Genomic DNA, 17,213 nt, shown 5'->3' with positions numbered 1-17,213 from the left:
CTATATTTTATGTGGTGCATAGTAAAAGATCTGACACTATGCATATTTTAACACTTTATGTCAGCAACAGTCATGCTGATAAGAAGTGAAGATGCATTCCTGCAGGATGACTACACATATTTGGCGGCTAGAACCACCCTGTAAATTTTCCTCTGATTCATGTGATTAAAAGCGGCTCTTCCTGCAGACGATCATAATCTTCATTCATTCATTTCTATTTTGCACACAAGCCTACGTGAGTCCGAGACACGCTTTGGCACTCTTTATCCAAGGGTGGAATAGTATCCAATTCATAAGTGGAAGTGGAGGGAAAAAAAACACAACATCGTCTTGGGCTGGCAGTATCTGTCATCTATCTAAACAGCGAGCGGCAGATCCAGCATGTATCTGCTCAGATCATACATCTGAGGTCTCCTTGCATAAACCCTTGGAGCTTGTTGTTTCATCCGAATGAATCACCGATTATCTCACCAGCAGCACAATACGCTTAAACAAGAAGCCTTTCTCCGAGCATCTGCCCTGCTGTTGAAGACGAGACCGGGCACTTACAGTTTCTACAGACAGTCTGTCTTCTGGAGGAGAGGAGATTAGGCGGTGTATTGTGCTCATATCAGATGGCTTCGGCACTGTCTGACACGTTGTCAGGACTACCTACTGTTGGGACTAAATTTACATGAATTGTGCAAGAACTGTCATTCCTTACGACCGACTATGATAAAAAAAAGCATTTGAGCAACTTAAAGACATTAGGAAATAGATAAATAGAAATATGCAATGCAAAACTGTTACAATGAATGGCTTTTGGATGCCATAACACTCCCCTCACCCCCCCACAGAGTGAGTAACTGAGTTCATGGAGCAAAGATAATATCCCTCCTGTTCCTGACCGTCAAACTCTCTAGAAGGGGTTGCAGAAGTGGCGTGTGTGTGTGTGAAGGAAGGGGTATAGCCATTCCTGTGTTTTGCTGCACATCTATCACCAACTGTACGAAAACCACCAGAAACCAGATCCTTTTCCAGGCAGCTGTCGCGTGCAGCTGGTAACCTGAGCCCGCGTTCTCCGAGTGGCCTTTAATTCCACACATGTGCCACTACCTGTCCACTGCGGATTTGAGGATTTTATGTGCAGGGGGCAGCTGCTGTGGCCTGAAAGCATGATAATGAGGGAGGGGATGGAGGGGGAGGACAGATCATAAAAGTGCACATCTTGATCTGCTTTCACTGTATCCATTCATTTCATCCCTTCATCCTAGAACTGCAAGAAAAAAAAGTTTAACTGTGTGTTTGTGGTTAAAAAAACAGATCTCGAGGGACGCCACACAGAGGACTAAGAGCTGACAGGTGCGGAGGAGGAGGAGGACAGGGAGGGAGGGATGTCCTGATGACTTTGTGTAGCCTCATAAATTTGAATTCATTTGCGAAAAGAAGTGATTAGACTCGGCTTTACTGATGATGTTGTGCTCTTTCACCTTTCTGAGGTGCCAGCCTCAGCGCTGAGACGTTCTCGCAGCTATGATTCAGAGGTGTTCCGAGCTCCTCTCTGTAGGTTCCTGCCAAGAGTTTCACTCCTTATGCAGCCAGAAGTTGAAGTCCTGGTCTGATTTGCCCTCTCTGTTTGATCAGGAGTTGTTGCTGCTGTAAAATGTTTGACAGCCTTTGAGCAAAAGTGACTAAATGATGGCTAGTGCATGTACGATGTTAGAAAATGTCCTGCAATACATGGATGCTGGCACATTTGTTAGTGGGTTTAAATGTGCAGACAACGGTTACATAGCTGTGAGAAAATGTTAAATTTGGAGGTTTAGTTAAAGTTTTGGCACGTGTAAGTTTTAGTTTAATCGATTTTTTTTTTTTTTTCTTTGGTTGAATTTATGAAAGATGGACACCTAAAATATAAATCTGCAGTACCCTTTACTTAGGTGGGCTTAAGTAATCATGCGTAGCCCGCTGCAGAGCGTCTTACACTTTGCTGGATCTCCTTAAAGGTTTTTCCACAGTAAATATTCAGAATCGATCAGTGTTGCCCTCGGTCAGTTTTGTTTATATTATAAATTTCATTTGACTCAGAGTGAATGAGCTTGTTTTGTTTCTGAAGCTTAGAACTGGGAAATCCTACGACGACAAGTTCAGTGCAACAAATGTTACATCCATCCACCGCATGAATTCCAGACATTTTTCCCCTGTCAAGCTGTGAAATAATTAAACGCTTAGCATTCCTAGAAGGAGTGCATCTTGCTCTCAGACTTTCATGCTAGAGTTTCAAACTAAAATGTGTGTTGAGAAATCACAGAGTTGTAGTTGAGTTGGGAATGATTTTAGCTCAATATCTGGAAATTTGACTGAGTTATAACCATTTTAGTGTTGGCTAATCTTGGATTGGATTTACTCTAAGGTTTAATCAGTTGTAGATGTGCATCCAATAATTACTTTCTGAAAGTTTCATTAAAATCCATCCAGTAGTTCATAAGATATTTTGCTAACAGAAAAACAGGGTTGACACCAACAGTTAATGTCAAAGTTTTAAGCAAAGACCTTGTTCATTGAGTAACACTCAGAGTATGCATTGTAAATTACTCTCAGCTAAAACTGCACCAAATATTAAGTTAATATCTATAAAACTGACTGCATTGTAGCCATTTTGCATTTCCTAAGTTCAGATGGCTGTGGCAGCCATCTTGAATTGGATTGACTCCAAAAGTTAATCAGTTGTAGATGTGCATCTAATTATTATTTCCTGAGAGTTTCATTAAAATCCATCCAGTGGTTCATGAGATATTTTGCTAACAGACGAACAGCGTTCACTCCAAATAGTAAATGGCAATATTTTAAACAAAGATCTTGTGCATTCTGTTAGCACTGAGAGTATGGGCAGTGGATCAGTCTCAGCTGCTAGCGCAACAGAGTTTAGGTTAATATCTGTAAAATCAACTGCGTTGGAGCCATTTTTTGTCTTTGATAAGGTCGATTAGCTGTGACAGCCATCTTGAATTGGATTGACTGGTAGTAGATGTACATTCAGGGATTGCTTTCTGCAAATTCCATCAACTTTGTCCAGTGGGTCATGAGATATTTTGGTAACAGTTACACAAACACACCCACACACACAGATATAGATGCTGGCAGAGACATTATCACCCACCTGTCACATTTCGGCAGCAGGTGATAATGAAGGAATTACTCACATTTCCACAGCTATCGTGTGTTTATTCTGGCCTCCTAACAAAGAGGATTCCGATCGCTGAGGAGCTCAAATGCTCGAGCCTTTCCTCTAATTTCGTTTCCGGCTTTTTCACAGAAAAAGGAGAACGTTTATTAAATGACTAATTCTGTGCGAGGACCTTCACTTTCAGGTGTCTGGAGTTCAGAAAACAATAAAGACTGAAAACACACTAATAATTCCACGCCGTGAAGTCAGTTACTTAGACCGTTATCAGCGGAGCTACTCAGTAACTGAACACAAACATGTGAAGAACTGTTTTTCCTAGAGTTTTATTAGACTGACAGGAACATGTTGTTTCTTTTGTTTTCCCATTAAGACAGTGAGATGTGGAGTACTTGGAAAGCAGGAGACACTAAACACTACTGAGAAAGTAACCAAATCCTCTTTAGGGGCACTGCTGGGCAGCGAGGCTGATTTTGTTTACAGGAATGAACCCAATTCTGCTGTTTTACAGGAACGATAATAATGAGTTTACCTCTAATTTTCCCCTCTCCGCTGTTTAGCAGGAATTCTTGCAGAAGGTCATGTTAAAACGGGCCACTTCACCTGCTCTTCTAAAGGAGCACGTAAAGTTTAAATGAGGAGACGTAGACTGCAGAGTGAATTTACTGCGCAGTTTGTTTTTTTTTGTTTTTGCCTTCCCGCGCTCGTCCGGCTCTGCAGAATGCAAACCCTGCAGCTGGTTCAGCAGACCTCACTTCACTTATGTACTCAGCTGGACTCGGTTCTTTTCCTGAGCCCGGTTTACAGCCCGGTGTCTGGAGCCACTTCAAACGAGCTGCCCTTCCACGGTGCCAGGGAGTTTGTGTTGGTGTGAGAAGTGCCGTGAACAGATGATTTACCCTCGCTGACGATTTGTCTTAGCCTCCATAAAATTCGTTTCATTTTATTCCCCTTTTATTTTATTTTATTATTAAAGTGGATCCACCGACTCCCGGAATGAAAACACGGAGGACTTTGTGTTGTTCCTGCTCCAAACAGGATTTGCGTTGTGAGTTTAAAGAACTGCGGTTGACAAACCATGCACTTTTTTTTTTTCTTTTTTACTGCCGTTGCTTTCAAGTGAAAAGGTAAATCATGTTTCCTTCAACTTGAAGAGCTGCCTCAAGCAACAACAACAAAAAAAAAGCACCAATTTGGAACTGAGAACCAAGCCAAAGATTTTCGTCTGGTGTCTCTGAAGAAATCAGTCTCAGTTCAGTTTAAAAAAGACAGACAAAGGTCACTAAAAAGCTTTAGCAATGGCCCTACAAGTGCCAGTATCATTGCCTCTATGACAGTCGGTGCAGAAGAATATTGAGTTGTGTTTCAACAATTTTTGTCCCAGGGGTATTTTTCAATTGCCAAAAAGGTTTTTTTTTTTTTGGACTATTCGTTGTCTGCAATGTGAAAGAGCCACAAAGCTTAGGCAAATTAGTCCACTGATATATGAAAGAGCCAGGTTTATCCTCGCTCTCTGTCAGAGTTTCAGGTCTGAGGGTGTGTGTGTGTGTGTGTGTTTTGGGAGTGGGTGAACTACAATAAGTGCTCTGAGAGCAGTGAGACACAAGAGGACAAGATCAGGCTTGCTCGCAGGCCAGCCGCGTGGCTCCGTCCTGCAGAATCCTTCAGTATAACGTGCAGTTTTGGAGACATTTATTCAAACAATTTGCAATCTTTTACGTTTAAAGCAGAGTACGTATTAAACAAATGACGCAGCATTGTTCCTTTCACGTGTTTGTTCGCTTCTGTTCTTGAAAAGAGACGGTGTGTTTCACAAAATGAAAATGTCAGCGTCGGCCCTTCGGGTTTTTTAGGAGCTGCGCGTTCTTGCTTCCTTCACTTTAGATCAGTCGTTTTGGGTGTTTGGCTGCAGCCCCCCACGCCCCACACCCCCGTCTCGTTCACAGAGCTGGCCAGCGAAGGAGAACAGGATGTAGGTGAGTTCTGCTCAGCTGAGAAAAGGGGATGTCTGGCTCACATTAAACAGTGTCTGAGTTTGCTGCAGATGATCACATCAAAGTGGCTGTGCATTTGCCAGAGCAATAAAAAAAAAAAAAATCCCACTTCAGTGAGTCGTCTGGTATAAATGTGTTCCTTTTTGGATGTTACATTTCTTAGGTAAACTTGAGGGAAACTCTAAAACAAATAAAATAAATTATCAGACCAAGTTTTAAAGTCCGTTCCACTTGAAAAAGGGCTTTTGTCGTGTGATGATGCTCCAGCAACAATACCTCAAGATTAATTTTCCCTTTGCTCTTTAAATAGGATTAATCTTTTAGGAGCCTTTATTTGATAAAGGATTATTCTCGGTGCCTTTGTTGTGTTTGCGATCCAAGAAGATGGTCGAAAGCTCAAGTGCACCAACTAATCTGTATCCAAAAAGCAATTCAATGACCCAAAAGACTGTATTCCATTTGTGCGTGGACTTACATGACATTAGATCAGCAAAGTTATTTTAACTCACTCATCACTTCAACAAAGACTTAAACTCCCTGCCACATGATCAAAGCCAGGGTTCATCTTAAGATCCTTTTTTTTTTTCTCTCTGTCATTCAGACATCAAAGCCCGAAAACTTCTTACACTTTTCTGCTTAACAAAGACAAAAAAAAGGAAAGAAAAAAAAAGCACTTGCTGTGTGGCTCCAGTCAACAGAATGGTGAAAGCTGGCAGCAAACACACACACACACACACACACACACACACATACACACACACACACACCCTCACAGAGCTAAAAATACATCATTTATAGATTGTTGGGCTATATGCTTGCAGCCTGCTGTTCTTTCTTTCTTTTCACTCCTGCTGCATTACATGAAGGTGACAGCATCATGAGTCAGCTTGGACTTTCCAGCTTCTCCTCTGATCTCTTTGAGAATCATCTCGCAACGCTTTTTTCCTGGCACCTGCTGAAAACACACACACACACAGTCTGTAGAGAACCTAATTTCACACAGACTTTTAACATCTCACCTTCTCTCTTCTCCTTAGTGCTTGACCTTTTTTCCCTGAAACAGAACCCACTAACCCACCTAACAAGGTGAAGAGCGCTGGAATCCCCCTCTCTCAGTCTGAGCTGAGGATTAGGGTGCCTCCCTGGACAGCCTCATGTCTCAGAGGGGTGTGAGGCTGATCCTTCACCTTTTCTCTCCTCTGTCTCAGTTTCCACGGCGGGGGCCTCAGGAGCCACAGAGGACAGGTTAAGTGTACTGTTACTTGAGTGTGAGCGGGTGCCAGTTCGGAGTCTGGTGTCACACCCCGACCTGAACCCGACCGGAGAAATACTGAGCGTCTCGTTGATGTGGTCAGAACAAACACAAACGTTCTCGGTGTGCAGGGTTGCCGGCAGTGCGGTGTTCAGCGTGCGCCACAACACGGCGATTAAAAAACTGAGTACATCCTCTTTTGAGTGGTGTTTATAATAATAATAATAGAAATCATCGTGCTTGTGACAGATCCTAAAATTAGATGAGCGTAATTTCAGATAAGCAAAAGCACTTGACATACTGAACAATTATTTAACAAAATCTAAGCCTAAAAATGCAGAAAGCATCTGTGAAAAACCACACAAACAGCTCGCAGAACTACTTTCAGCAGCTATAATCTAATTGTTGTTTGCAGAAACGTATGTTTCTTGCATTGTTTTGAAGGGATTTCTCTCCACTCTTATTTAAAAAGTTGCTTAAGCCCGTTCAGGTTTGTAGAGACTTGCAGTTCTCTGAAAACTACAGTTCAAATCTTTCAAATGGAGTTCTATGGAAATGTTATGAACAGTTAGTCTTCCCTGTTGTAGAAAGCTCTTTAGATGACCTCAGTTTTGAGGAATCGTTTAATTCTAGTTCAACCGAGGACAAAAGCAAGTGGTTTGGTGTTGTCCTCAAATACCTCCCATCTCAGTAGTCTATTATGGCAAAACATTTCCAATGAGCTTCTAATCTAAAAGTCTTGCGGGGTATAAATACTATTATATAGATGTTTTTAAAGTTGCCAGCAAAACAGGTTCTTAATGGGAAAGAAGTTCAACCGGCATTGAGAATAAAGGTGATGCAACACTTGGTCTGTATTGTAGGTTAAAACATTTCTTAACCCACTAACAAACTGTTTCAGCGTGACCTTCACTTTTACTGGACATTAGGCCTGTTTATCACTGCAGCATACATCAGTGACGGCACTGACAGGGTTCTCCATAAATAAGCTGGATTTGCACAAAGCTGTCTTTTGTTTCAGCCTTCCGTTAGGATTTTTTATTTTTTTATTTTAATTGCACAACTCAAACATTTGAAAACCTTCTGTCTTCTTGGCTTTGATCTATGCGTCTGAGGCACGTGTTCTGTGTAGGCTGCTAGCGTTGTAAAGCCTGCCAACTTAAGAGAAGAGTTTGATAGGCCACCTACAGATGGAGTCGGATAAACTGAAAAGTCAACGTTGTTGTAAAGTTTTTAGGATTTAAAACGATTTATCTTCTCATGTTTGCACATAAACACACAACATGAAGACTCTCGGAGAGTATTAGGAAGGGATTTCTTTAACAGGTGTGGATTTTAAAGCAAGTGAGGTATCAGATTCCCAAATTACTTCATTTAAAATCCATGTCTGATAAAGAAAAATGAAGATTTTTGTAAACATTTATGACCTCAAAGGATGTAAAAGTGGCATCTCCAGAACGCAAGCTAGCTCCATCCTCCTCTCTCCTCCTGTATGCTGATGCTGGACACATGACTAAGCAGAAAAACTGTCCCCAGTGCTGCTTTTATCCTCAGTGTTGGTGCAAATACAAGAACGAGGTTAAATCAGGGCTTCAGGAACTGAAGGAAAGTGGGCTGGTGGTGAGTCTGGAGTAAACCAGGGGGTCCAACAGGTAAATGCAGGCAGACTATCAGATAGCAAACTAAACTGATTGTTATCAGCCGTGCACTAAGGTGTGTTGTTGCCAGTGCACACAATCAAGACGGGACAGGAGCGTGACTGAGATACTCATGAAAGCGAATTCTTTAGTGTTTGCACACATTCACGGCTCCGCGTCCATATGTGCATGTTTACAGGAACAACAGCAGAAGTGTGTCCTTTATTTGACATGGACAGGTGTGTGTGTGTGTGTGTTTGGGTGTATACACGTCTATGCTTTTTGGAGTCCTTTCAGAACCTGATTTGACATTCTTGCTTTACGTTAACATTGATTACTACGTTAATGTGCAGGTATTAATCTATGAATTATAAGCAAAGTGAGCAGCTGGATGTGGATTTACTTCTTGATAAAACTTTGTAGATAAAATGGTGCTACTGGAGAGATGACTCGCATCGAAACCAGAAACACACATCCTGCTGTGCTGCATCAGCTGAAACATCAGTCCTGTAAATAAAGAGTCTGTTGGAGGAGGCTATCATTTATTTCTTTTGCACATCTCTTTCTCCTGTTTAGGTTAGGCAAGTAAGATATAGTCTTTTGATTTATTTAGTTTGATAGTTTTGTTTATTTTTGGCCTTTAGCCCACCCTGAAGTCATAAAGAAAAAAACCTTATATACTGTGCTTTAAAAATACTTCAAATAAATAAATAAATAAATAAATAATAATTAAAAAACATGATTAAGGGCTAAAAATGTCTTTGTTGGAGTAGTTGGATCACTTCCACACTTCTACACAAAAAAGAATCACACTTCTAGAATAAATTTCAGTTTGTATGTTTGTTTATTACTATTCTGTGTCATTAGAATAGTACATGATGAAATTTGTATCTTTATTTAGGTCTAATTCCTATTAAGATTATTTCAAAGTAACAAAGAAATCAGAATTGTTGGACTGATCTGTTATGCTGAACCGCTGCACACTTGCGTTGTCATTTTATTTTGCCTCCTCTGGAAAATTTCTTTTACTTTAATTGCCCCGCTGTTTTCAGAAAGCCTCCAGTGTCTGCTCAGACACTGCAGGCAGTTGCTGCGGGTAATATAACTTTGAGCCAATTCAGCAGCATTTTCTGAATGAGCCATTCACAGGCCAGCACAGACTATAAGGAATCAACTGTTCCTGTGTAACATTTTTTAACTTAAAAAAAAAAGGGGGGGGGGCTTTTTCTTTCCTTTGGCAAAGTTCTATTTTGTGACAAACGACTTTTTAATTGCAGCTAAAAACAAGATGTGCGATAAACAAAAAAGGCAGACAAATGCCTACACAATTGAATCAACCGTCATTTTTTTCATTTTTGGAGCATCCCTCACCCTTAATTGGGGATCGCTCGTCAGTTGTTATGGGAGACAATGACAGCTTGAACAGAAACGTCACTCTGGATCAAACTGACATGTTGTCGTGGCAACAAGGGTCAGTAGGTTCATGGCGCATGTGGATAATGTAAGACAGGAGGAGGAGAACAGACTCGTATAGACCTTGTAAAGGGATCCTACATCCAAGATATTAGCATCGTAAGAAAACAGTTCTAATGAAGCCCTTTGACCCACTTTGAATCCTCCCTGAAGATCAGTGATGCATTTGCTATGTGTCATATACCATCCCTCTGTTAAGACTTCATTTATCCTAATTTATCTCCATTACCTGGATTTTGCAAACACATGACTCAATGCTCTTTAAGGCTTTTAACCAGTCGATATGTGTACTTTTCATGATGTTTTCAAGGTTAAGACTGGATCGCACCAGAATGAGCAACTCCACATACGTCTCTGATAGCCCTGTGCAAATATCATGTTGTAGTTGGGCCCCAAATGACTCTCTGTGTCAACAAACCGTGGATCTTTTCCTGGAGAAAAGAGCCACGGTTTTTCCTCTTTTCCTGCCTTTGTGTTTCAATAAATCAAGGAGAAAAACAGACCCATAAATGCATCTTTCAGTGGCAGAAATCTGCGTGTCTCCCCACCTCCTCTTCTCAGAATGCTCTTTTTTTATGAGCAGACACATTTGGGTGAAGTGTGCCACTCTTTATTTCTTGGCAAAATTCCAATTTCTTTCCAAAACGCTCCCTACTTTCTGTCTGCACACTTGCACACTTCCATTCTTCATCATAGTGGATGTTTGAAAAGGTCTGGCTCGGATATCCAGGCAGGAGTAACAGCTGTCACTAAGCTACCCTCACTGGCCCCCACTTAGCGCCATGTGGGTACCCAAAACTCTCTGTCTGCCGCTGACTCCATCCCTGCCCTTCGAGTGGTTGTTGCCGGCTACTTTCACTGCCTGTCCTTCTCTTCCTGTTCGTGTATTTGTTTACCCTTTGCCCCTCCTTAATTGCACTGAATCCTAATTTTGCATTTAGGAAAAATCTTCTTCTTTTTATTTTTTTCTGCTTTTGAAAAGAGAAGCTAGGAAAAATAAAAGATTCAAGGAGGTGGAACAAAGGAGACGAGGGGCCCATTCATTGAGTGTAAGGCCACTGACTGGGCCACACACACCTACACACACACTCCACCCACCCTCTAATCTACACTGTTCCACCCTGAGGGTCTGAGGCCGGGACAGCTGCTGCTAATGGAGCCAGAGAGCCAGCTGTCCTCACACACACTCACCCACAGAGACATACACACCCCTCCACTCATTCACCAGGAACAATGGAGCCAGGACTGGGGTGTGTGTGTGTGTGTGTGTGTGTGTGTGTGTGTGTGTGTGGCTCATGATTTCGGAGTGTGCCATGGTCAGAAGGAGATGAGGGGGGAGCTTTCACAGTCTGTAAAGTGTTTTTACCTTCGCTTTGTGTCTCAGCAACAGTTGGCAGCACGTGTGTCAATGTAATGCCTCTTTGCTTTATTGTCCATGAAGAAGGGGGTTTAGGGTGACCGGGGGCAAACCCACTGACACGCTTACTTTCAGAGACATATAGAGATGTATGTGCACAAACCGAGCACAAATCTTATCATGAGGTCATGTAACTTTTCATCAGAAACACATACTGTACAAATTGTTTGCGGCGCTTAGTTCTGCGATTTCATCATCTTGCAACATCCACTCCAGACCGATGTCTGTTTTCAGGTTTTCAACATCCTTTAAAAAAAACATGTCTGGATTTACTCTCTAATGCACAAATCTTGTGTAAGTCTGGATTGCTCTGTGTGGTAACAGCCGTGAAGTTCAGATTACCAAGCAAGGGCATTAAGTTCCTGCATGTTTGACCATCAAGAAAAAAGTTCTTAGCAGAGCTTCAAAAACAACACATCAGTGGATTGAAATTCAGCTCCTGATTGGTTTGTTCCTATCTCCAACTGCTTCAGTATCTGGCTCCTCTTGCCATTGGTTGCCCCCCTCTCTCTCTCCATGCCGGATTGGTTCTGATCGCGTTCAGCTTCTGCTGCCTGATTGGTGGATCATCGGTTCAGAAATTGCTCTGATTTGCCCTTGGTTGCACATTCACCGTGTTTTCTATATACCACAGCTGCTGAGGAAACAATGTGAAAGCAAGTGTGTGTTTATATGTAGACTGATTTACTTGAGTGGGTGAGAGAGGAGGGTTAGGTGGGTAGTTAGCAACTTAAGGGCCATATGGTTAATGACACATATGCACGCAGTGGCTCTTGTACACACACACCTGACGGCTGCCTCACACCTGCTGCACTGTGTATGGTTGACTAAGATCCAGATCAAAAGAGACGAGCCCTGGGGGACTTGTGCGTGCGTGCATTTATGTGTGTTTGCATATGTCTGTTTGAAAAGACATTCACTGCTTCTGTATCTGATCCAACAAAGGGGACGGCATCTGAATGAGAGACGACTCATGTCTGGCTTTGAAAAGAAAAAGCTCGAAAGGACAAGTAATCGTATGGCATGATTACGCCGTCCTGCAGGCTGCACGTGGAAACTTACGTTGTAGATTTTGACTCATATGCCACACTTCATTTGACAAGAATAAGATAATGAAAAGTAGAACTTTTGAAGAATCATTTGGCAGATTTTCTTCGTGTGGTTGTGACAATGAGACTGAAGATACTCGTTCATTTGCTTTTTGGAAACAAAGTTCCAAACACCCACTTAAACACAAATGCGTACATGCACAGCTAAAGGAGGACTCCCAGATGCTCAGTTCTTTCACTTCGCCCACAAAGGCAACAGAGTCCGTCTTTGTCAGTTTCCAACTCAGACGTCAGTGAGTTGTCTTGCTCTGCGGTTGTGGATAAAGCTTGCCTACACGGAGCCTCCGTATGAAGTATGGTAATGTCCCATCCACACTGTACACAATATGAGATGCTGTACAAGAGCTAAATATTCAAGAAAGATAAACAGCGCATGCAGAACTTCCTAATTCCACCTCCTTGCCTACATGCAGGCGTGTGCATGTGCAGAGGGCCGACCCACATACACAAAGACATAAAAACTGACAAGGCTTCAGATCTTCTTCGATTCAGAAAAAACAGTGAGATCTTTTGACTGTGGTCTGTGAGCAGACATGCATGTCTGAGTATGTTTGCAACAGAAACAGACTGGTTAAATGCTCTGTAGTTGCAGGGCTGAGTCGAAGAGTCTGCTAAAGACAGTGTGGTTCCTTTGTTTTATAAAACTGTCTGTTCGACACTAAGCTGTAAGACTGGGACAAAAAGGCACTTCATAATCACAAAGGAGAGAAAAAATGGGATGTTTATATTAGGAAAAACAAAAAAGATATGTTTTTTTTTTCAAGCTTCAGTGTTTTCCTGCTCTGTATTAGGCTTGGGGTCAGTCCCACCTGCCAATCAACCCCTCCTGAAATGACCCTAAGGAAGCTGCAAAAGCTCCAGTAGGGCTGTTCTCAAATTTATTTTACCTTTCGGCAAAGAGATCAATCATGGATTACTTTTTCCAGTCCTGCTTTAGCGGAATGAAAACTCATTTGCTATCCCTGCTTTCTAGTGATTAGGCAAATGTGATTGCACTTGCATCCATTGCAGCTTGCCGGTGAATAAAAAAAAAAAGAAGAAAAAAGCCTGGAGTCAGTGGATTACTGATTAGATTACCTTCTTCCCTGAAGGCACACACTGAGCTGAAAAGCTGGTGGATTTAGGAGCAGGGGGAAAGCAGGGTGACAAAGAAGCTCTGTTTTAAGGAAATGATCAACAAAACACACACTTACATTAAAGAAGCCAATGCACACACACTCAGACATGCAGTAATGCTCTGTGGAGCTGCTATTGTTTACTTGCTGCAGCTGCATCCTGTGTGGCAGGTAACACATGGCTCCGTCTTGATACCAGTTTTCTAAGCACGCACACACACAAGCACATATGCACGCATAGACATAGCACACCCAAAACACAGACCACACTTACACTCTTTGCCATCCTTACAGCGCTCCAAACACAATTAAAATGTTTGCAGATTAGCAGTTTGCTGCACAACTGCGAAAACTACCCTGTGCATGTTTTTTTTAAAAAAGGAATGAACTAAGTACAGCTATTATTAAATATAAATGAAAAAGCAGCTTTTTTGAGCTTTGCTTTGAATTTTTCTCACAAACGTCTTGAATGTTGTTTGTTTCCATCCATTTGAGTTTATAATGATTATTAACTGAGCAGATAACAGGCTGTTTGTGTGTGTGTGTGTGTGTCCACAGTCGTAAAGTTGGTTTTAATTGGAAAACAAAACAAAAAATATAAATATATATCCTGACGGTAAATGAAACCTGACAGCTGTTATCTTCAAAACAATAACAGCTGTATGAGACACACATGACCATGTGCACGCCCGCACATGTGCACACACAAAAAAAACCTTTAAGTGTAATGGCTGCTCATGTAAACATTCTGTGTTTGAGTACAGAGAGGAACATCATAAAACAATCATTAGGAGTGTGCTCACCAATCCCACCAATAAGTGCGCATACACACACACACTCGTCTCCTCTTTCAAAATTAAAGATTTTTAATTGGCTTGTGTTTGGCTGATCCGGGCATAATTGCCAGGAAGCGTTTTGTTTTGTTTTTTCCCTTCCTTGAGTGAGCTGATTAAAAAAAAAAAAATCTCCTCCTGTCAACATGCTGCCAGATAGGATAAAACTGTTTGATTAATTTACACACACAAACACACATGTCATAATCCTTGCCCTCCCATTGGCTGCTGTGGGTACGCTGTTTCCAAAGCAACACCGGCATGCATGTGGAGACACCCTTTTCAGGAAGGAAGCGCTTGTAAACAAACCCAACATGTGCTGCTTCGTGCACTCCACCTGACTCTGTGGTAAACACAGCGTGACTCTGACTGACCTCTAGGATAATACGAGGGCTTTGAAGATTTGTCAGCCAGGGCAGGAAGTTTGTGTATTGGACCGTCAAATTAAAAACAAAAACAAAAAAACATTCTATGTAGCTTCTTAAAAAAAAAAGCATAAGTGTATTCTGGACAACCTGCAGAAGTCAAAAACAGTTCTTCCTCAAGGTGAAAAAAGGTACAGGTGCATCATGCAATCGTGTCATCAACATGTCCTCACGTTCTGACATCACATGTCTCCCTCTGCTTGTGATTTTTGTGTTACTGTGTGTTTATTTTTGCAGCTCAGGTGGAGAAATAAGTGCTCTTTTTTTTTCAGAACCCATCATCCTAAAGTCACCAAAGATCAGCAGGTTTAACTTTATAGTATGAGGCAAACAGCTTGGACACATAATAATGGGCAGGTCCTGGTTGTAAAGTCCTCCTGTTTAAGTGAAAACAGAAGTGAGAAGAACAACAAAGTTATTCAAGAACATAGCAGCAGCAAAACACATTCAGAGCAGTGATCAAAATACCCACACATTGAGACACCTATCAGATTGAGCAAGAACTCCCAGCAGCCAATCAGACTGCTGTTACCAACAGCAACACCTCGTGTTTACACCGGCCCCGTGCTAATCCTGCCCTCCGATTGGCTGCAGCTCACGAAGCACAGCCCCTTCCCCCCATTTTTCCTGTTTTCCCTTTGCCGGCCTCTGTTACAGATTAAGTGGCACCGGCAAAAACAAAAAGCTTATTTTTGTTTTTCGTCGATGACAAGTGCACCCACACAAGCATAAAGGCTTGTTTATTTGTAAAGGTATCGGTTTTCATAAATGCACAAAGACAAAGACATGGAGACAGGAGTGTGTGTGGGTGCATGTGTGTGTGTGTCTGAGAAAGGAGGAGGGATGGAGTGAAACACTGTTGCCATGCACCCTCAGTGTGTTACTGGGTTAACTGTGGTATGTTGCTATGAAAAACACCTAGTGTAAGGGAGAGGAGCCGTTGCATCACTCCATTGAAAAGTCCTTGAAAAACACGTATTTCTCCTTTCATACCCTTGCAAAATTCTGATTGCACTTTTAAGTCATCCTCGGGGAGGAATTTCCGATTGAAATGCAGCACAGGGAGCAACGAGATTCGACCCTGCAAATGTTTTCCTGCCAATTAAACGAGACGGCTTTTCCTGCCGAACAGAAAAACATGCTTGATGTGTTTTTTTGCCCCTAAGTCTTAAAGTTCCTCCTTGCTGCTGCCATGCAAGGCAAAGTGTATGAACATGCTGCTTGTTTTGATCTATCAGCCACTGTTCAGATGCTGTTGTTGGAGCAGAGGCAGCATTAGATAAGATAGGTTGCCAAGAACGTGGTCAGTAAGTTCAGACCTGAAGATATTATGCAACACCTAAGTGGTTCAAGGAGCGTGTTTCCGAGCTCCTGAAAACATGCTAGTACCCCCAATACACACACACACACACACACACACACACACACACACATACTCATGCAAAACTGAAAACATGTTGTGGTCAGTTTCGTGTTTCAGTCTTTGATTGAAGTTTCCACGAGGTGAGGCGGCGAATCACATGCTTTTCTTGTTATGCGTCCGTGTTTATCTGTGCACAGTTGAAGAGCTAATCTATCACTGCTCATTTGCACACAAGCTCTTTCAAAGAAAGTCAGCTTGTTTGTGCGTGAAGGGGCAGCCAATCAAGACGAGCTGCTGCATCATCATTCTCCTAATAGCCCTGAACTGTAAGCGAGTGGCAACGTAGCACAAGCAAACACGCCTTTCGGGGATCCTCCTCTGCTTTCGCCTTTTGTTCCGCTTCTTTTTTGATCCCATCAGTTCTTGTCTTCAGCAGGCAACACCTTAATTTCTTTGAACTCAAAGTTTAAAATTTTTCCTTTGTTTTGCTTCTTTCTTTTTTTTTTCGTCATTCTTGAAGTGTAAGAATGAGTGTTACTCTCCTGTGTGTAGCCTGAGACGGTTTTAAACATCACCGCAATGGAATTTGGAATCTGGACCCTCCCTGCCATGTAACCGTCTCATTCCTTTATTCAATCTTGCCTGGATTTAGAACATTCAGCCCGTCTGCCTTCTCTGTCTGCATACCATGACTCAGCAACAATTCTTTCATCAGATGAGCAAACGAGATCGGCACGTAGCCACATTTTATTTAAATGTCCAAAACAGTGTTAGTCAATTAATCCTCCTCCGCCAGTCTGGGTATCTATAAGGCCGTGCCGTTTGGCCTGCTGCTGCGCTCGAGGACTGTGGGTTATGGGAAGAGATTCCTGGCGTGGCTTTAGAGTACATTTGCTTCTGGAGGGATAAGCTCAGCTATGTCAGTAATGTGTCAGCCCCTGCGAGGTTAGAGTCTGCGCCCCCATTTTTAGCAAACCACTTAGCATCGCCCCACCTCGGCCAGACTGACACCCAGCGTGAACCTGAAAACATGAAGAGAATTCAAAGGCAGGCGGGAGATAAGAAAAAAAATGCATGAGCGAATAACTATAAGCATTCCTACATTCAATAGATGCCATTTTCTGTTGTGGGTAATAGTAAAATTTGAGGGGAATTTAGAAGCATTTAGTGGCATTTTGTGTTTTCACTTTTCTGTTTCTTTCTCTCTATTTATGTCTTCTGTGTTGGAACAAATCAGGTGGGACCTAAAGTTGATTCAACAGCACTGAAATAAAAAGACAAGCCGCAAGCCAAGTTTTATAAGTTTAATTTGTTTTTTTTTTAAAAGTCCAAATAGTGTTGAAGTTAACTCTCTCTGACTGTTAGCAGCATGTCTCAAGAATCACTGGACAGGTTTTGATGAAACTCTCAGAAAGTAATCACTGGGTGTACA

This window comes from Kryptolebias marmoratus, linkage group LG1, assembly GCF_001649575.2.
Source record: "Kryptolebias marmoratus isolate JLee-2015 linkage group LG1, ASM164957v2, whole genome shotgun sequence".
Classification (NCBI taxonomy): domain Eukaryota; kingdom Metazoa; phylum Chordata; class Actinopteri; order Cyprinodontiformes; family Rivulidae; genus Kryptolebias; species Kryptolebias marmoratus.
Note: the sequence above shows the minus strand (reverse complement) of the source record.